Raw genomic sequence first — 21,610 nt, 5'->3', positions numbered from 1 at the left:
CTCACAATGAAGCTAGTCAGCAACGCAACATTCCGTCCCTCACTGTAAGCCCATCGTTTATGACACCACCTGCAGCAAATGTTGAGGTATCGTCGCAAGGCCAAAGCAGTCAGGGAATCACCAGGTTCTTGGTAGGAAACACTGTATGTAGGGCAACAGCAAGAATACCATCACCAACCCTCTGTCAGTCTGCCATGTCCACCACCACCCGCTAGTTCCACCATATAAAAAACGGAGAACACAAAAACCGAAGTAATGCCAAATAGTGAATTCAAATAATTTTATTTGTAAAGGAATACACCAAATGGTAGGGGGAAAAAGAAACCAAAAGAGGGCACAAGGCCAAGGAGACGGAGCAAAAAAACACACAGTCCTGTTATAGTATAATGATGATGAAATGCAAATAAAGAAATAAATATATATAAATGTAACTCAACACAGAACCGGAAAGTATATATACACACACACTAAAAATAATGAATATACCAAAGAAAAAAAAAAAAAAAGATGAAGGACGAAGGCTGACGCCAAAACTCGCGTCGGGGAGTGGCACATCCAGGAGACGGCAGCATCAAAGGTAATACCTGCTCTAGGCTATTCATTTAAAGATACAGTACTTTAAATTCATGATTTGTTATTGGTGACACTGGTTATTATGCCTAGATCCATCTAGCAGGCACCTATATACATATTCCTATCTCCAGCATATATCAGGCTGCACATTTGCACCTTATATTGATTCTTCGGCTGCACTTTCCAGCACTTATTGCACTTTATGCTGGTGTATATATATATATACACACATTGCACTTGCAGTTATTATGTGCACCTTAGTTTTTTAAAAGGTGCACCGTCATATATATTTTGCATCTTTTTTTTTTTTTCTTTGGTATATTCATTATTTTTAGTGTGTGTGTGTATATATACTTTCCGGTTCTGTGTTGAGTTACATATATATATATATATTTCTTTATTTGCATTTCATCATCATTATACTATAACAGGACTGTGTGTTTTTTTGCTCCGTCTCCTTGGTCTTGTGCCCTCTTTTGGTTTCTTTTTCCCCCTACCATTTGGTGTATTCCTTTACAAATGAAATTATTTGAATTCACTGTTTGGCATTAGTTCGGTTTTTGTGTTCTCCGTTTTTTGTATATTTCTTCCGATTTGCCTATCATTATGTCCATTGCGGGATACATACATACATATAATTTTTGATGGTGTACCGAATATTTCATTTTTTTGATTATTCTATTAAGTGAATTAAGTAACTATGTATTCCTTGCCTTGAGTTTTTATTTAGTTCCACCATATGCAGCTCTCCAGTCCAGCTCACCCTACAAGAGACTCTCCTTAGGAAAAGGAAGTACTCATCCTCTCATCCGCGTACACAGGGTTTGAACGCCCACATAGCTAGACTAATATCGTTAGAGATGATGCCCTACCGTTTGGTTGAAAGCGAAGCTTTCAAAGCCCTGATGGCCTACGCAGTACCACGCTATGACCCACCCAGTCGACACTTCTTTGCGAGAAAAGCCATCCCAGCCCTCCACCAGCATGTGAAAGACCGCGTTGTCCATGCGCTCAGGCAATCTGTGAGTAGAAAGGTGCACCTCACAACAGATGCATGGACCAGTAGGCATGGCCAGGGACGTTAGGTGTCCATCACGGCACACTGGGTTAATTGTTGTGAATTCGGCTTTTGGGCTCCCTCCGGTGGTTGTAGATGGTAATGCAGTTGTGGGGGTCTACTCTGAGGCAAGTCAGTATTCCTATTTTCTATCTTTAGGGATAATTAGTCCTCCGGCTGTGTCGAGGTGTCTAGGTCTGGATAGGCACACCCCACGGCTACTTCTAGTGTCTGCGATAAGTTCAGGGTTAGCGGTCTGTATAGTTACCACTACTCCAGCGAAGGTTTTTTTCATGTTGTTCCAAGGCCGCCTGATCATAACAGTACAACTGGCCAACAATGAGTTAATTGCATCTCAGAAGAAGGGAGGAAAGGTTTTGAGCCATTTTTTTTTCCTCAGCCTGTTTTGTCTTCTCCTCCCTCTTAATCTCTGGGTGGCTGAGGAACCTAGAACTAACATGAATGATCAGCAGTTAGCTTCTCGTGTGGATCAGCTTGCTGCTAGAGTACAGGGCATTTCAGATTACATTGTTCAGACTCCTGCTTTAGAACCTAAGATTCCCACTCCTGATTTATTTTTTGGTGACAGATCCAAATTTTTGAGTTTCAAAAATGACTGTAAACTGTTTTTTGCATTGAGACCCCGGTCCTCTGGTGATCCCATTCAGCAGGTTAAAATCATCATATTCCTGCTGCATGGTGACCCACAGGATTGGGCATTTTCCCTAGAATCTGGCAATTCTGCTTTGCTTAATGTTGATTCTTTCTTTCAAGCATTGGGGTTATTGTATGATGAGCCTAATTCTGTGGATCAAGCTGAGAAAACCTTGTTGGCCCTATCTCAGGAGCAAAAGGCGGCTGAATTATATTGTCAGAAATTCAGAAAATGGTCTGTGCTGACTAAATGGAATGATGATGCTTTGGCGGCAATTTTCAGAAAGGGTCTTTCTGAATCCGTTAAGGATGTTATGGTGGAGTTTCCCACACCCTCCAATCTGAGTGATTCTATGTCTTTGGCCATTCAGATTGACCGGCGCTTGCGGGAACGCAGAACTGTGCGCATTATGGCGTTATCCTCAGAGCAAATTCCTGAGCCAATGCAGTGTGATAGAGTTCTGTCTAAAACGGAACGACAAGGTTTCAGACGTCTCAACAGGTTGTGTTTTTATTGTGGCGACGCTTCTCATGTCATTTCTGTCTGCCCTAAGCGGACAAAAAGGATCGCCAGTTCATTTACCATCAGTACTGTACAACCTAAATTTCTGTTGTCTGTGTCCTTGATCTGCTCATTGTCGTCATTTTCTGTCATAGCGTTTGTGGATTCAGGAGCCGCCTTGAATTTGATGGACTTTGATTTTGCTAGGCGTTGTGGTTTTCCCTTGCAGCCTTTGCAGAATCCTATTCCTATTGATGCTACACCCTTGGCTAAAGATAAGCCCCAGTTTTGGATACAGGTGTCCATGCGCATGGTGCCAGCCCACCAGGAAGATTGTCAATTTCTGGTGTTGCATAATTTGCATGATGCTGTCGTGCTGGGTTTCCCGTGGTTGCAAGTCCATAATCCTGTTTTGGATTGGAAGTCCATGTCTGTAATTAGTTGGGGTTGTCAGGGGGTTCATAATGATGTTCCTCTGATGTCAATCGCCCCTTCTTCCTCTTCTGAAATTCCGGAGTTTTTGTCTGATTTCCAGGATGTATTCGATGAGCCTAAGTCCAGTTTCCTTCCACCGCATAGAGAGTGCGATTGTGCTATTGATTTGATTACAGGCTGTAAGTTTCCTAAGGGTCGACTTTTCATCCTTTCTGTACCTGAACATACCACCATGCGGAGTTATATTAAGGAGTCTTTGGAGAAGGGGCATATTCGTCCATCTTCTTCACCGTTGGGAGCGGGGTTCTTTTTTGTTGCTAAAAAAGATGGTTCTTTGAGACCCTGTATTGATTATCGCCTCTTACATAAGATCACAGTCAAGTTTCAATACCCCTTGCCTTTGCTTTCTGATTTGTTTGCTAGGATTAAGGGAGCTAGTTGGTTTACTAAGATTGACCTTCGGGGGGCTTATAATCTTGTTCGTATAAAGCAGGGTGATGAATGGAAAACTGCGTTTAACATGCCCGAAGGTCATTTTGAATACCTTGTGATGCCATTCGGACTCTCTAATGCTCCATCTGTTTTTCAGTCCTTCATGCATGATATCTTCCGGACTTATCTTGATAAATTCTTGATCATATATTTGGACGATATTTTGATTTTTTCCAATGATTGGGAGTCTCATGTGCAGCAGGTCAGGATGGTATTTCAGATCCTTCGTGACAATGCCTTGTTTGTGAAAGGGTCTAAGTGTCTTTTTGGGGTGCAGAAGGTTTCCTTTTTGGGCTTTATTTTTTCTCCCTCATCTATAGAGATGGATCCGGTTAAGGTTCAGGCCATTTATAATTGGATTCAGCCCACATCCGTGAAGAGCCTTCAGAAATTTTTGGGTTTCGCTAATTTTTATCACCGTTTCATTGTTAATTTTTCCAGCGTGGTTAAACCCTTGACTGATTTGACTAAGAAGGGCGCTGATGTGGCGAATTGGCCCTCTGCGGCTGTCTCTGCCTTTCAAGAACTTAAACGTCGTTTTTCTTCTGCTCCAGTGTTGCGCCAGCCGGATGTTTCTCTTCCGTTTCAGGTTGAGGTTGACGCTTCTGAGATTGGGGCAGGGGCCGTTTTGTCTCAGAGGGATCCTGTTGGTTCCTTAATGAAACCGTGTGCCTTCTTTTCCCCTAAATTTTCGCCTGCGGAACGCAATTATGACATCGGCAATCGGAAATTATTGGCTATGAAGTGGGCATTTGAGGACTGGCGACATTGGCTTGAGGGATCTAGGCACCGTATTGTGGTCTTGACCGACCATAAGAATTTGATTTACCTCGAGTCTGCCAAACAGTTGAATCCTAGACAGGCTCGATGGTCCTTGTTTTTTTCTCATTTTGATTTTGTGGTCTCGTACCTTCCTGGTACTAAGAATGTTAAGGCTGATGCCCTCTCTAGGAGTTTTTTGCCTGATTCTCCTGAGGTCTTGGAACCAGTCGGTATTTTGAAGGAAGGGGTGGTCCTTTCTGCCATTTCTCCTGATTTACGACGGGCCCTTCAGAAATTTCAGGCTGACAAACCTGACCGTTGTCCTGTGGGGAAACTGTTTGTTCCAGACAGATGGACTAGTAGAGTGATTTCTGAGGTTCATTGTTCTGTGTTGGCTGGTCATCCTGGTATTTTTGGTACCAGAGACTTGGTTGGTAGGTCCTTTTGGTGGCCTTCTTTGTCGCATGATGTGCGGTCTTTTGTGCAGTCCTGTGGGACTTGTGCACAGGCCAAGCCTTGTTGCTCCCGTGCTAGTGGGTTGCTTTTGCCATTGCCGGTCCCTGAGAGGCCCTGGACGCATATTTCTATGGAATTTATTTCCGATCTTCCTGTTTCCCAAAGGATGTCGGTTATCTGGGTTGTTTGTGACCGATTCTCTAAGATGGTTCATTTGGTGCCTTTGCCTAAATTGCCTTCTTCTTCTGATTTGGTTCAGTTGTTTTTTCAGCATGTGGTCCGTTTGCATGGTATTCCGGAGAATATTGTGTCCGACAGAGGTTCCCAGTTTGTTTCTAGGTTTTGACGGGCCTTTTGTGCCAAGCTGGGCATTGATTTGTCTTTTTCTTCTGCATTTCATCCTCAGACAAATGGCCAGACTGAGCGAACTAATCAGACCTTGGAGACCTATTTGAGATGCTTTGTGTCTGCTGATCAGGATGATTGGGTGGCTTTTCTGCCATTGGCCGAGTTTGCCCTTAACAATCGGGCTAGTTCGGCTACTTTGGTTTCGCCTTTTTTTGTAATTTTGGTTTTCATCCTCGTTTTTCTTCTGGGCAGGTTGAGCCTTCTGACCTTCCTGGTGTGGATTCTGTAGTCGACAGGTTGCAGCAGATTTGGGCTCATGTGGTGGACAATTTGGTGCTGTCTCAGGAGGAGGCTCAACGTTTTGCTAACCGTCGTCGGTGTGTTGGTTCCTGGCTTCGGGTTGGGGATCTGGTTTGGTTATCTTCCCATCATGTTCCTATGAAGGTTTCTCCCCCTAAGTTTAAGCCTCGGTTTATTGGTCCTTACAGGATTTCTGAGATTATTAATCCGGTGTCCTTTCGCCTGGCGCTTCCGGCCTCTTTTGCTATTCATAATGTCTTCCATAGATCTTTGTTGCGGAAATTTGTGGAGCCCGTTTTTCCCTCTGTTGATCCTCCGGCCCCTGTGTTGGTCGATGGGGAGTTGGAATATGTTGTTGAGAAGATTTTGGATTCTCATTTTTCGAGGTGGAAGCTTCAGTACCTTGTCAAATGGAAGGGTTATGGCCAGGAGGATAATTCTTGGGTTTCTGCCTCTGATGTCCATGCCGCTGATTTGGTTCGTACCTTTCATCGGGCTCATCCTGATCGGCCTTGGGGCTCTGGTGAGGGTTCGGTGACCCCTCCTCAAGGGGGGGGTACTGTTGTGAATTCGACTTTTGGGCTCACTCCGGTGGTTGTAGATGGTAATGCAGTTGTGCCTGGACTGCAGGATTGGACAGGTGTATCTGCTAATTGCAAAGCTGACTAGGGTATTTAGCTTTGCAGGACTCATTAGTCCCTGCCAGTTGTCAATGTTCTATTGCCAGTAATGGTTCTCTGCCTGGCCTCTCCTGCCTGCTGCCATTTCAGCTAAAGATAAGTATCTTATTCTTTTCCTTAGGCTCTCAGGCTGTTTGTCTATTTTTTCGTGCGGTTTATAGTTTCTATTTTGTTCTAGCTTCGAATGTCCTGTTGTATTCTCAGTCTGGTTGGATTCGCTGGAGTTGCAGATATACTCTCCACACCTTTAGTTAGGTGGTGGAGTTTTTGTATTTTTCTGCTGTAGATATTTTGTAGATTTTGTGCAGACCGCTCAGTGTCCTGTACTATACTTCCCTATCTAGGTAGGAGTTGCCTCCTTTGCTAAATCTGTTTTCCGCCTGCGTGTGTCTTTTCCTCTCCTACTCACCGTCATTATTTGTGGGGGGGCTGCCTATACTTTGGGGGTCTACTCTGAGGCAAGTCAGTTTTCCTATTTTCTATCTTTAGGGATAATTAGTCCTCCGGCTGTGTCGAGGTGTCTAGGTCTGGATAGGCACACCCCACGGCTACTTCTAGTGTCTGTGATAAGTTCAGGGTTAGCGGTCTGTATAGTTACCACTAGGGTTGAGCGACCTTCACTTTTATAGGATCGGGTCGGGTTTCACGAAACCCGACTTTTGGAAAAGTCGGGTCGAGTGAAATCGGCCGATCCTATAAAAAAGTCGGGGTCGGGGTCGGCCCGAAACTCGAAACCCAATGCAGTGCATTGGGTTTCCATGGTTCCCAGGGTCTGAAGGAGCGGAAACTCTCCTTCAGGCCCTGGGATCCATATTTAAGTGTAAAATATAGAATTAAAATAAAAAATATTGCAATACTTACCCTCTGACGCGCCCTGGTACTAACCCGCAGCCTTCCTCCTTCGAATCCGCGCTTCTAGGACCTTGCCGTGACGTCGCGGTGACGTCGCGGCTTGTGATTGGCCGCGTGGCCGCCCATGTGACCGCTCGCGCGGCCAATCACAAGCCGCGACGTCACCCGCGACGTCACCGAAGGTCCTGGAAGGGCTGATTCTTAGGAAGGAAGGCTGTCGGAAGGAAGCAGGGCGCTTCCGAGGGTGAGTATATTCCTATTAGGTATATACTCACCCTCGGAAGCGCCCTGCTTCCTTCCGACAGCCTTCCTTCCTAAGAATCAGCCCTTCCAGGACCTTCGGTGATGTCGCGGGTGACGTCGCGGCTTGTGATTGGCCGCGCGAGCGGTCACATGAGCGGCCGCGCGGCCAATCACAAGCCGCGACGTCACCGCGACATCACGGCAAGGTCCTAGAAGCGCGGATTCGAAGGAGGAAGGCTGCCGGTTAGTACCAGGGCGCGTCAGAGGGTAAGTATTGCAATATTTTTTATTTTAATTCTATATTTTACACTTTAATCTGAATTCCGATACCAATTCCCGATATCTTAAACATATCGGGAATCGGGATCGGAATTCCGATTCCAGATTCAAAAGATCGCCGACTTCATGGCCGACCCCCCACTGGGGTCGGGTCGGGTTTCATGAAACCCGACCTTGCCAAAAGTCGGCGACTTTTGAACAATTTCGACCCGTTTCGCTCAACCCTAGTTACCACTACTCCAGTGAAGGTTTTTTTCATGTTGTTCCAAGGCCGCCTGATCATAACAGTTAATGTCGTGGATGCAGGGTCTACAGGGGACAGGAATATTGGGACAGTTCTGCCTAGCCCACGGTGTAGGAAACAGTTGGCTGTAGGCGTTTGCCACCCCTCCTCCTCCTCCTCGTCCTCCAGCAGAAGCGAGAGCTCGTCCACAGACCGCAGTCGCACGACCACTCCATCCGCTGATGCCAGTGTTGCACATGAGGTGTCCCATTATGGAACAGCTAGTGGTAAGCGACAGCAGGCTGTGTTGGAAACAAATTGTTTGGGCGACAACAGACACACCGCGGAAGTTCTGGCAGAGTTCTTGCAGCAAGAAACTCAGTCATGGCTGGGCAGTGTACATCTTGAGGCAGGCAAGGTAGTCAGTGATAACAGAAGGAATTTTATGGCTGCCATAGCCCTTTCACAACTGAAACACATTCCTTGCCTGGCTCACACCTTGAACCTGGTGGTGCAGTGCTTCCTGAAAAGTTATCATGGATAACTTGTCCTGCTCCTGAAGGTGCGAAGACTTTGCTCGGACATCCGCCGTTTGCTCATACACTCAAGCCGTATGCAGAACCATCAGCGATGTTTGAAGCTTCCCCACCACCGCCTAATAATCGACGTTTCAACAAGGTGGAAGTCCACACTGCACATGCTTCAGAGGCTGTGCGAACAGAGGCGTGCTGTTATGTATTTGTGGGAGGATACACATACACAGGCAGGCAGTTGGATGGCAGACATGGAGTTGTCAGGTGTGCAGTGGTCGAAGCTACAAGACCTCTGTCAAGTTCTTCAGTGTTTTGAGGAATGCACACGCCTGGATAGTGCAGACGACGCCATCATAAGCATGAGCTTCCCCCTAATGCGTCTGTTGATGCAAAGTTTGACGCACATAAAGGAGCTGGCGTCTGCAGCCGAGGACGAGGGAAGCCTTGATGACAGTCAGCCATTGTCTGCTCAGGGAAGTCTTCTGGACGAAGTGGCGGACAAAGAGAAGGAGGACGAAAAGGATGATGGGGATGAATATTTATGGGAGGAGGAAGCTTCTCAGGGGGCAATAGAAACTGGTGGCGTTGCAAGGTCAGGTACAGGGTTTTTGAGGGAGACAAGTGATGTTGATTTCCCAGAAGGTGCTCCTCAACCAAGCACAAGCAGTGAATTGACACCTGGAACATTGGCCCACATGGCGGATTATGCCTTGCGCATCCTAAAAAGGGACCCCCCGCATTATAAAAATGATGACCAATGACGATTATTGGTTGGCCTGCCTCCTGGATCCATGCTATAAAGGGAAATTGCAAAATATCATGCCACATGAGAACCTTGAGCAAACATTGGCTACCAAACAAGCAACTCTTGTTGACCGTTTGGTTCAGGCATTCCCAGCACACAGCGGCAGTGATGGTTCTCACACGAGCTGAAGGGGGCAACATGGCAGAGGTGCTAGAGGTGCACAAATCAGAAGTGGCGTTGGACGGAGTGGTTTTATGACCAGGTTGTGGAGTGATTTTGCATGGACCGCAGACAGGACAGGTACTGCAGCATCAATTCAAAGTGACAGGAGACAACATTTGTCCAGTATGGTTACCAACTATTTTTCCTCCCTTATCGATGTTCTCTGTTATGAACAGGTAATTCAGAACCACAATGGACCTTGAAGTTCAGAGCACACAAGGTGACCTGACATTTACCAAAAACATAGGACAAGCTCTGAGACGTGGAAACTCTGCTGACCGCAATCCCTAATCCTAACACACCACACTAGAGGTAGCCGTGGATTGCGCCTAACGCTCCCTATGCAACTTGGCACAGCCTGAGAAACTAACTAGCCCTGAAGATAGAAAAATAAGCCTACCTTGCCTCAGAGAAATTCCCCAAAGGAAAAGGCAGTCCCCCACATATAATGACTGTGAGTAAAGATGAAATACAAACACAGAGATGAAATAGATTTAGCAAAGTGAGGCCCGACTTACTGAATAGACCGAGGATAGGAAAGATAGCTTTGCGGTCAACACAAAAACCTACAAACAACCACACAGAAGGGCAAAAAGACCCTCCGCACCGACTAACGGTACGGAGGTGCTCCCTCTGCGTCTCAGAGCTTCCAGCAAGCAAGAAAAAACCAATATAGCAAGCTGGACAAAAAATAAAGCAAACAAAAATAACACAAGCAGAACTTAGCTTATGCAGGATAGAGAGGCCACAGGAACGATCCAGGAGGAAGCAAGACCAATACTAGAACATTGACTGGAGGCCAGGATCAAAGCACCAGGTGGAGTTAAATAGAGCAGCACCTAACGACTTAACCTCATCACCTGAGGAAGTAAACTCAGAAGCCGTAGTACCACTCTCATCCACCAAAGGAAGCTTATAGACAGAACCAGCCGCAGTACCACTCACGACCACAGGAGGGAGCTTGGCCACAGAATTCACAACAGTAGCCCCCCCTTGAGGAGGGGTCACCGAACCCTCACCAGAGCCCCCAGGCCGACCAGGATGAGCCACATGAAAGGCACGAACCAGATCGGCAGCATGGACATCAGAGGCAAAGACCCAGGAATTATCTTCCTGACCATAACCTTTCCACTTAACCAGATACTGGAGTTTCCGTCTCGAAACACGAGAATCCAAAATCTTCTCCACAATATACTCCAATTCCCCTTCAACCAAAACCGGAGCAGGAGGATCAATAGATGGAACCACATGTGCCACGTATCTCCGCAACAATGACCTATGGAACACGTTATGGATGAAAAAAAAGCCGGAAGAGTCAAACGAAAAGACACAGGATTAAGAACCTCAGAAATCCTTTATGGACCAATGAAACGAGGCTTAAATTTAGGAGAGGAAACCTTCATAGGAATATAACGAGATGACAACCAAACCAAATCCCCAACACGAAGTCGGGGACCCACACAGCGCCTGCGGTTAGCGAAACGTTGAGCCTTCTCCTGGGACAAAGTCAAATTGTCCACTACATGAGTCCAAATCTGCTGCAACCTATCCACCACAGTATCCACACCAGGACAGTCCGAAGACTCAACCTGCCCTGAAGAGAAACGAGGGTGGAACCCAGAATTGCAGAAAAACGGCGAAACCAAAGTAGCCGAGCTGGCCCGATTATTAAGGGCGAACTCAGCCAAAGGCAAAAAGGACACCCAATCATCCTGATCAGCAGAAACAAAACATCTCAGATATGTTTCCAAGGTCTGATTGGTTCGCTCAGTCTGGCCATTTGTCTGAGGATGGAAAGCCGAGGAAAAAGACAAATCAATGCCCATCCTAGCACAAAAGGCTCGCCAAAACCTCGAAACAAACTGGGAACCTCTGTCAGAAACGATGTTCTCTGGAATGCCATGTAAACGAACCACATGCTGAAAAAACAATGGCACCAAATCAGAGGAGGAAGGCAATTTAGACAAGGGCACCAAATGGACCATCTTAGAGAAGCGATCACAAACCACCCAAATGACCGACATTCTTTGAGAGACGGGGAGATCCGACATAAAATCCATAGAGATATGTGTCCAAGGTCTCTTCGGGACCGGCAAGGGCAAAAGCAACCCACTGGCACGAGAACAGCAGGGCTTAGCCCGAGCACAAATTCCACAGGACTGCACAAAAGAACGGACATCCCGCGACAGAGACGGCCACCAAAAGGATCTAGCCAACAAATATCTGGTACCAAAGATTCCAGGATGACCAGCCAACACCGAACAATGAATCTCAGAGATAACTTTATTCGTCCACCTATCAGGGACAAACAGTTTCTCCGCTGGGCAACGGTCAGGTCTATTAGCCTGAAATTTTTGCAGCACCCGCCGCAAATCAGGGGAGATGGCAGACAAAATTACCCCCTTTTTGAGAATACCCGCCGGCTCAGACAAACCCGGAGAATCGGGCACAAAACTCCTAGACAGGGCATCCGCCTTCACATTTTTAGAGCCCGGAAGGTACGAAACCACAAAGTCAAAACGGGAGAAAAACAGCGACCAATGAGCCTGTCTAGGATTCAACCGTTTGGCAGACTCGAGATAAGTCAAGTTCTTGTGATCAGTCAAGACCACCACGCGATGCTTAGCTACTTCAAGCCAATGACGCCACTCCTCGAATGCCCACTTCATGGCTAGCAACTCTCGATTGCCAACATCATAATTTCGCTCAGCAGGCGAAAATTTCCTGGAAAAGAAGGCGCATGGTTTCATCACCAAGCAATCAGAACTTCTCTGCGACAAAACAGCCCCTGCTCCAATTTCGGAAGCATCAACCTCGACCTGGAACGGAAGCGACACATCTGGTTGGCACAACACAGGGGCAGAAGAAAAACGACGCTTCAACTCCTGAAAAGCTTTCACAGCAGCAGAAGACCAATTGACCACATCAGCACCCTTCTTGGTCAAATCAGTCAACGGTTTAGCAATGCTAGAAAAATTAGCGATGAAGCGACGATAAAAATTAGCAAAGCCCAGGAACTTCTGCAGACTCTTCAGAGATGTTGGCTGAGTCCAATCATAAAAGGCCTGAACTTTAACAGGGTCCATCTCGATAGTAGAAGGAGAAAAAATGAACCCCAAAAATGAAATCTTCTGAACACCAAAGAGACACTTTGACCCCTTCACAAACAAATAATTAGCACGCAGGACCTGGAACACCATTCTGACCTGCTTCACATGAGACTCCCAATCATCCGAGAAGACCAAAATATCATCCAAGTATACAATAAGGAATTTATCCAGGTACTCTCGGAAGATGTCATGCATAAAGGACTGAAACACTGATGGAGCATTAGAAAGTCCGAATGGCATAACCAGGTACTCAAAATGGCCTTCGGGCGTATTAAATGCTGTTTTCCATTCATCGCCCCGTTTGATACGCACAAGATTATACGCACCATGAAGATCTATCTTGGTGAACCAACTAGCCCCCTTAATCCGAGCAAACAAATCAGACAGCAGCGGCAAGGGGTACTGAAATTTGACCGTAATTTTATTTAGAAGGCGGTAATCAATACAAGGTCTCAGCGAACCATCCTTCTTGGCCACAAAAAAGAATCCCGCTCCCAAAGGCGACTATGACGGGCGAATATGACCCTTCTCCAAAGACTCCTTCATGTAACTCCGCATAGCGGCGTGCTCAGGTACAGATAAATTAAACAGTCGACCCTTAGGAAACTTACTACCAGGAATCAAATCGATAGCACAATCACAATCCCTATGCGGAGGTAGGGCATTGGACTTGGGCTCATCGAATACATCCCGGTAATCAGACAAGAACTCTGGGAACTCAGAAGGGGTGGATGATGAGATAGACAGAAATGGAACATCACCATGTACCCCCTGACAGCCCCAGCTGGACACAGACATTGATTTCCAATCTAATACTGGGTTATGGACTTGTAGCCATGGCAACCCCAACACGACCACATCATGCAGATTATGCAACATCAGAAAGCGAATATCCTCCTGGTGCGCAGGAACCATGCACATGGTCAGCTGGGTCCAATACTGAGGCTTATTCTTGGCCAAAGGTGTAGCATCAATTCCTCTCAATGGAATAGGACACTGCAAGGGCTCCAAGACAAACCCACAGCACCTAGCATACTCCAAGTCCATCAAATTCAGGGCAGCGCCTGAATCCACAAATGCCATGACAGAATAGGAAGACAAAGAGCAGATCAAAGTAACGGACAAAAGAAATTTCGACTGTACCGTACCAATGGTGGCAGACCTAGCAAACCGCTTAGTGCACTTAGGACAATCGGAGATAGCATGAGTGGAATCACCACAGTAGAAACACAGCCCATTCTGACGTCTGTGTTCTTGCCTTTCAGCTCTGGTCAAAGTCCTATCGCACTGCATAGGCTCAGGTTTATGCTCAGATAATACCGCCAAATGGTGCACAGATTTATGCTCGCGCAAGCGTCGACCGATTTGAATGGCCAAAGACATAGACTCATTCAGACCAGCAGGCATAGGAAATCCCACCATGACATCCTTAAGGGCTTCAGAGAGACCCTTTCTGAAAATAGCTGCCAGCGCACATTCATTCCATTGAGTGAGCACGGACCACTTTCTAAACTTCTGACAATAAATCTCTATCTCATCCTGACCCTGACACAGAGCCAGCAAATTTTTCTCTGCCTGATCCACTGAATTAGGTTCGTCGTACAGCAATCCGAGCGCCAGAAAAAACGCATCAATATTACATAATGCAGGATCTCCTGGCGCAAGGGAAAATGCCCAGTCTTGACGGTCGCCACGTAATAAAGAAATAATGATTTTAACTTGTTGAACTGGGTCACCAGAGGAGCAGGGTTTCAAAGCCAGAAACAGTTTACAATTATTTTTAAAATTCAAAAACTTAGCTCTATCTCCAGAAAATAACTCAGGAATAGGAATTTTAGGTTCTAACATAGGATTCTGAACCACTAAATCTTGAATGTTCTGTACTCTTATAGTGAGATTATCCATCAAAGAGGACAGACCCTGAATAACCATGTCCACACCTGTGTTCTGAACCACCCTGATGTAAAGGGGAAAAGAAAGACAGAACACAGTGCAAAGAAAAAAAAATGGTCTCAGAACTTCTCTTTTTCCTCTATTGAGAAGCATTAGTACTTTGGGCCTCCAGTACTGTTATGAACAGGTAATTCAGAACCACAATGGACCATGAAGTTCAGAGCACACAAGGTGACCTGACATTTACCAAAAACATAGGACAAGCTCTGAGACGTGGAAACTCTGCTGACCGCAATCCCTAATCCTAACACACCACACTAGAGGTAGCCGTGGATTGCGCCTAACGCTCCCTATGCAACTTGGCACAGCCTGAGAAACTAACTAGCCCTGAAGATAGAAAAATAAGCCTACCTTGCCTCAGAGAAATTCCCCAAAGGAAAAGGCAGTCCCCCACATATAATGACTGTGAGTAAAGATGAAATACAAACACAGAGATGAAATAGATTTAGCAAAGTGAGGCCCGACTTACTGAATAGACCGAGGATAGGAAAGATAGCTTTGCGGTCAACACAAAAACCTACAAACAACCACACAGAAGGGCAAAAAGACCCTCCGCACCGACTAACGGTACGGAGGTGCTCCCTCTGCGTCTCAGAGCTTCCAGCAAGCAAGAAAAAACCAATATAGCAAGCTGGACAAAAAATAAAGCAAACAAAAATAACACAAGCAGAACTTAGCTTATGCAGGATAGAGAGGCCACAGGAACGATCCAGGAGGAAGCAAGACCAATACTAGAACATTGACTGGAGGCCAGGATCAAAGCACCAGGTGGAGTTAAATAGAGCAGCACCTAACGACTTAACCTCATCACCTGAGGAAGTAAACTCAGAAGCCGTAGTACCACTCTCATCCACCAAAGGAAGCTTATAGACAGAACCAGCCGCAGTACCACTCACGACCACAGGAGGGAGCTTGGCCACAGAATTCACAACAGTTCTCCCTCACACGTCATTCCCATTTGATTACTGGGCATCCAAAATAGACACCTGGCCTGAATTGGCAGAATATGCCTTACAGGAGCTTGCTTGCCCAGCCGCTAGTGTGCTATCAGAAAAAGTATGCAGTGCTGCTGGTTCAATACTGACCGAAAAAAGGACTCGTCTGGCTACCCAAAATGTTGATGATCTAACCTTTATTAAAATTAACCAATCATGGATTTCTAATTATTTTGTCCACCTTTCCCTGCTGACACCTAGCTTTCCTGTAAAAAGGTCTTGCTTTTGGAATCGTCTTACAATTTCTCCGGTGGCTGCTGCTGTATTCCACCATAGGCCATTTTTACACCTCCCTAAATGGGCTGACTTCCCCACGGGGCAGTGGTCACCACTTTGCGCAAGCAACCGTGCTTGTGCCGTTTGGCTGAAGAGGTGGGTGTGCCCACTTTTGGGCGACGACACTGGCACAGGGTCCCTTATAGTACAATGTAGTGTCTTTGGCGGTGGTGATGCGCACAAAAACGTCAGACACACCGTCGTAATATGAGGGGCCCTGGGCCAGTACCGCCGCCCACGAGAGAGTGTCCCCCCCAGCTCAAACAGTGCTCTACCACTTTCAAAATTACCTATCACTGCTCCACCACGGTTTAGTATGTGCTGTTAAATCCTTCAATGGCACTGCCAATACCCAATTGTTGACATGATTGATGCTAGTAAAAATATTCAGGGGCCCTGTCCTACATTTACACCAGTTAATACTTTGCGCCAAATACCACTGTCTGCAAGTCAGCAGAGGAGCCCAGCCCGGTACCTAGGATGCCACCTGTTAATTTGTGAAACATTTTTTTTGACAGACATTAACCTCACTTTATTATTTAGGCCTACTAACTGTGTCAGACACTCCTTCCAATTGCCCTCCGCTGACCACACCAATGCTGCCTGTGTACCCCTGGAACCTATTTAAACCTGCATACAGCCTACTTTTTTATTTTAGGCCTAGTAAGTCTGTCTGTGGTACCTCCTTGCAATCGTCCTCCGCTGACCACACCAATGCTGCCCGTGTACCCCTGTAACCTTTTTTTAAACTGCATTGAGCCAACTTGTTGGTTTAAGGCCTACTACCTGTGTCTGTCTGCGCCACTCAAAACAGCTGTCCTCCTCTGAAATATGCTGAGCTTCAATTGTCAGGTTTTCAGCCTATAGGAATTTGAAAACTGCATTGGGGCTACTAGTTTGGTTGGGCCTACTAACGGTGTCTGCCGCTCCTTGTGTTCTCCTGGTATTTTTTCCTGAGCTTCGATCTTCAGGCTTTCGGCCTATTTTTTAAATTGGAAACTGCATTTGGGCTACTAGTTTGTTTGGGGCCTACTAACGGTGTCTGCCTCTCCTTGGTGTTCTCCTCCACTTTGCAAAGACGAGCATCGATCTTGTGGCTTTCGGCTTTTTTTTAAAATAGGAAACTGCATTTGGGCTACTAGTTTGGTTGGGGCCTACTTACGGTGTCTGCCGCTCCTTGGTGTTCTCCACTTTGCAAAGACGAGCTTCAATCTTGTGGCTTTCGGCCTTTTTTTAAAAAATAGGAAACTGCATTTGGGCTACTAGTTTGGTTGGGGCCTACTTACGGTGTCTGCCGCTCCTTGGTGTTCTCCACTTTGCAAAGACAAGCTTCAATCTTGTGGCTTTCGACCTATTATTTAAAATAGGAAACTGCATTTGGGCTACAAGTTTGGTTGGGGCCTACTAACGGTGTCTGCCGCTCCTTGGTGTTCTCCTGGTATTTTTTCCTGAGCTTCGATCTTCAGGCTTTCGGCCTATTTTTTTAAATAGGAAACTGCATTTGGGCTACTAGTTTGGTTGGGGCCTACTTACGGTGTCTGCCGCTCCTTGGTGTTCTTCTCCAGTGAACAAAGCAGTGCCGCCTGTTTAATACCAGTGACGTCACCAACGAGTATTCTCCCCCCCACCTGATGAAGGAGCCTGCACTTTCATCTGCACCTTCCTCTTTGTCCCTGTGTAAGGTGGTATGGTATGCGGGAAGGGGAACCTGACTTTCAGCAGGGTCACATTCTTGCTGTGTAGCGTGCACGGGGAATGTAGCATTCTGGGTCAATGTACCAGCAGACTCATCTATCACTGGCTGGGCAATGGGCAGGATGAGGAGGAAACACAGATATAGGCCCAAAGAATAAAGTGGGCTAAATGCAGTTCAAAAGTGGTAACAGGACTAACCTGGGGGCTTTGCTTTGTTCAGTGGAGTACAACTGTAATGAGAGGCTGACATAGTGAGTAGGCCCAAATCAGTAAGTAGGCCAAATGCAGTTCAAAATTGGTAACAGAAGTAAACAGGCGGCACTGGTTTGTTCAGTGTAGGAGAACATCAAGGAGCGACAGACACCGTTAGTAGGGCCAACAAAACAAGTAGGCCAAATGCAGTGTTATAATAAAAACAATATAACGAGAGCCTGAAGATAGAAGCTAGGGAAAGGCAACCTGGAGCACACCTTGGAGCGGAAGACACCGTTTGTAGAACCCAGACCCAACTTGTAGGCCTAATGCAGTGTTGTTTCAACAACTACTTAAGAGCTTCAAGATAGAAGCTAGGGAGAGGCAACCTGGAGAACACCTTGGAGCGGCAGACACCGTCTCTACAACCCAGACCCAACTTGTAGGCCTAATGCAGTGTTGTCTCAACAACTACTTAACAAGAGCTTCAAGATAGAAGCTAGGGAGAGGCAACCTGGAGAACACCTTGGAGCGGCAGACACCGTCTCTACAACCCAGACCCAACTTGTAGGCCTAATGCAGTCTTGTTTCAACAACTATTTAACGAGAGCTTGAAGATAGAAGCTAGGGAGAGTCAACCTGGAGAACACCTTGGAGCGGCAGACACCGTCTCTACAACCCAGACCCAACTTGTAGGCCTAATGCAGTGTTATTTCAACAACTACTTAACAAGAGCTAGAAGATAGAAGCTAGGGAGAGGCAACCTGGAGAACACCTTGGAGTGGCAGACACCATCTCTACATCCCAAACCCAACTAGTAGGCCTAATGCAGTGTTGTTTCAACAACTACTTAACAAGAGCTTCAAGATAGAAGCTAGGGAGAGGCAACTTGGAGAACACCTTGGAGTGGCAGACACCGTTTCTACAACCCAGACCCAACTTGTAGGCCTAATGCAGTGTTGTTTCAACAACTACTTAACAAGAGCTTGAAGATAGAAGCTAGGGAGAGGCAACCTGGAGAACACCTTGGAGCGGCAGACACCGTCTCTACAACCCAGACCCAACTTGTAGGCCTAATGCAGTGTTATTTCAACAACTACTTAACAAAAGCTTCAAGATTGAATCAAGGGAGAGGCAACATAGTGAACACCTTGGAGCGGAAGACTCAGTTTGTACAACGAAACTTGTGGCCCCAATGCAGTTTTATAATTCTGACAGGCTGAAAACCAGCCTTTTTTTTTTTTTTTTAGAGGATGACAGCTGTATTTAGTGGCGTAGACAGACACTGCTAGTAGGCCTTACACCACAAAGTTGGCTCACTGCAGGTTGAAAAAAGTTACATGGGTACACGGTCGTCATTGGTGTGCTCAGCGGAGGACAAATGGAAGGAGGGACTGTAGACAGACTTAGTAGGCCTAAAATTTTAAAAAATAGGCTAAAAGCTGTTTGAATTATCTTGCAGGGGTACACAGGCAGCATTGGTGTGGTCAGCGGAGGACAATTTGAAGGAGGGACCGCAGACAGACTTAGTAGGCCTAAAATTTTAAAAAATAGGCTCAAAGCAGTTTGAATTATCTTGCAGGGGTACACAGGCAGCATTGGTGTGGTCACGGAGGACAATTTGAAGGAGGGACCGCAGACAGACTTAGTAGGCCTAAAATCAAAAAAATTAGGCTCAATGCAGTTTGAGAAAAAACAAAATAACAATAACCAAGGTCTATTATTAAGAAAAGAAAACCAAAGAACTGACACAAGACCTAAAACAATAAATTTTAATTTAATAATTAAAAAATAAAAAATATATCATAAAGACCAGTAGGAAGGATCCTACGGAAAAAACAGGGTCTCTGGTATCAATGAAAAATGCCAGAAAAATGCAATACAAATGTACAGGAAAAGGCTATGGAAGATAAACGTGCCTATCCCTCAAGAATTCCCTTCCTGACAGCGGAGGTTGGCACCCTGGGATACGATGTGGCGCCCCCGCTCAACGTCGACTGACCCTGAAATCCCTAAAAAGGGATCCCTCAGAAAAAGCCACCACCAACAATAACACCACAAAAAAGAAAAACACAACAAGTGAAAAATAAAATACCTGTGCTGCTATAAGCTGACTAAAAGAGCGATAGTAGCTCAGTTCGGCTGATATATATAGACTCTGGCGTATGTTGTGAGCTAAAGATGTACTCTGAGAGGAGAGAGAGAAAAAAAAACAAAAAAAAAAACAGTGTTCTAAGAGATATTTAAATACTGTAGAGCCTCTCCAAATCTGTAGTGGTGATACTAAAAAAGTAGCAATAATATAAGGATATCCACAATCGGTCCCTCTACAATTTCAGGGTATACCAACAGGAAGGTCCTGCTATATAATAGAACAGTATCACTTAAGTACAGGACACCAAACACAGAGGGTCAACAAAGCAGCCTCTGAAAGTGTTGATATTCTTGCCGTGCCCACAGAGTTCTTTTAGAGCATAATTAATAATGCAATGGCTCTTATTCACTCAGTTTAAACACAGCGTTCTTTTAGAGCATAATTAATAATGATGCAATAGCTCTTGTTAACTCCGTTTAGACACAGTAGGTGATGAGGTGAAAATGGAAGTAAGTAGATTATAAATAAATATTTAATAACCTAGTGGCATCACCGCCAGAAAGAAACATAAAAATACATAAGGAGATGTTATTATCTTACTTCCGATGGGGAGTCAATACTCAATGATATCACCATCAGGCACACCTATAAGTATCGAGAGGTAGATATGTTCTCATATCTCGTTTAAAGAGCACACCTAATCATAAGGTAACACTTGTCAGTCTCGGATCAATTGTGCTGTGTGTTCAGATACATATCAACATTAAGGAGTTACGGATACAGTTTAGGCATATCTTGTAGTACGGTCACTCTCATCCGACTCAACTCAGTGGTGTCAAGTACTTATATAGATATATATGTGAGTTCACAAGTACAGATTTAGTGAACTAATGGCATCACTGCCAAACAAAATATAGGTATAAAGGAGTTGGTATAATTACCATACTTTCAAAGCTCATTTAGAACGTCCCTCAAAGTGCAGTGGCTCTTCTTAGATTAGGCAAATCCCTGAGATCCGAAATACAGGTGTGTTAATAGCCACATATGAGCATCATTATAGAGGGAAACGTCCTTGCCAGAGTGCAGGATAGGGCATAAAAACCAGAGATATATACGCACAGAAGAATATTTCCTGTGTCAAAAAGAGGCACCCTAAGCAGATAGAGCTATACACATACCCTCACAACCATGATCGCCACGAACCCCACAGTATAATAAACAGTGGTCAGGCGTTGTTGGGGTGTTGTTAAAACGTTGTGCCTAATAGCCCATATCCTGTCCAAGTTACATAGAAAAAAAAAGGAGTTCACACTCCATCAGCCTCGCAGCACAAAGGTATTAATGGAAAAACACTTATCTCGTGGAGACAGATGTCTCATTGCAGTTTGAATTATCTTGCAGGGGTACGCAGGCAGCATTGGTGTGGTCAGCGGAGGACAATTTGAAGGAGGGACCGAGGACAAACTTAGTAGACCTAAAACTAAAAAATAGGCTCAAAGCACCTTCGATTATGTGGCAGGGGTACACAGGCAGCATTGGTGTGGTCAGCGGAGAACGATTGGAAGAAGTGTCTGACACAGTTAGTACTCCCAAAAAATAAATAGATGTTAATGTCTCGCAAAACAACAAAACCAAAAAAAAAGGGAGGCATACTTAGGTACAGGGGTGGGTTCGTTCCTCTGCTGAGTTTCAGACATAGTAATTTGGCGCAAAGTATTTACTGGTGTCAATATAGGACACGGACCCTGACTATTTTAACTAGCATCATACATGTCAACAAATTGGTATTGTCAGTGCCAGGCATTGAAGGATGTCAGCGCATAGACTAAACATTGGTGGAGGTGTGAGAGATAATTTTGAAAGTGGTAGAGCACTGTTTGAGCTGGGGGGGAAACTCTCTTGTGGCAGGCGGTACAGGCCCAGGGCCCCTCATGTTAC

At 45.6% G+C, this 21,610-nt stretch overlaps 1 protein-coding gene across 1 annotated transcript in view; it reads right to left on the bottom strand.

Annotated features, from left to right (window-relative positions):
• Positions 1–21,610, bottom strand: part of LOC138638749 (cytochrome P450 2C25-like) — a 419,304-nt gene that overhangs the window by 81,612 nt on the left and 316,082 nt on the right. The window lies entirely within an intron of this gene.

The sequence above is a fragment of the Ranitomeya imitator genome, chromosome 5 (assembly GCF_032444005.1).
Source record: "Ranitomeya imitator isolate aRanImi1 chromosome 5, aRanImi1.pri, whole genome shotgun sequence".
Taxonomy (NCBI): domain Eukaryota; kingdom Metazoa; phylum Chordata; class Amphibia; order Anura; family Dendrobatidae; genus Ranitomeya; species Ranitomeya imitator.
Note: the sequence above shows the minus strand (reverse complement) of the source record. Positions and strands in the feature narration are given on the sequence as shown.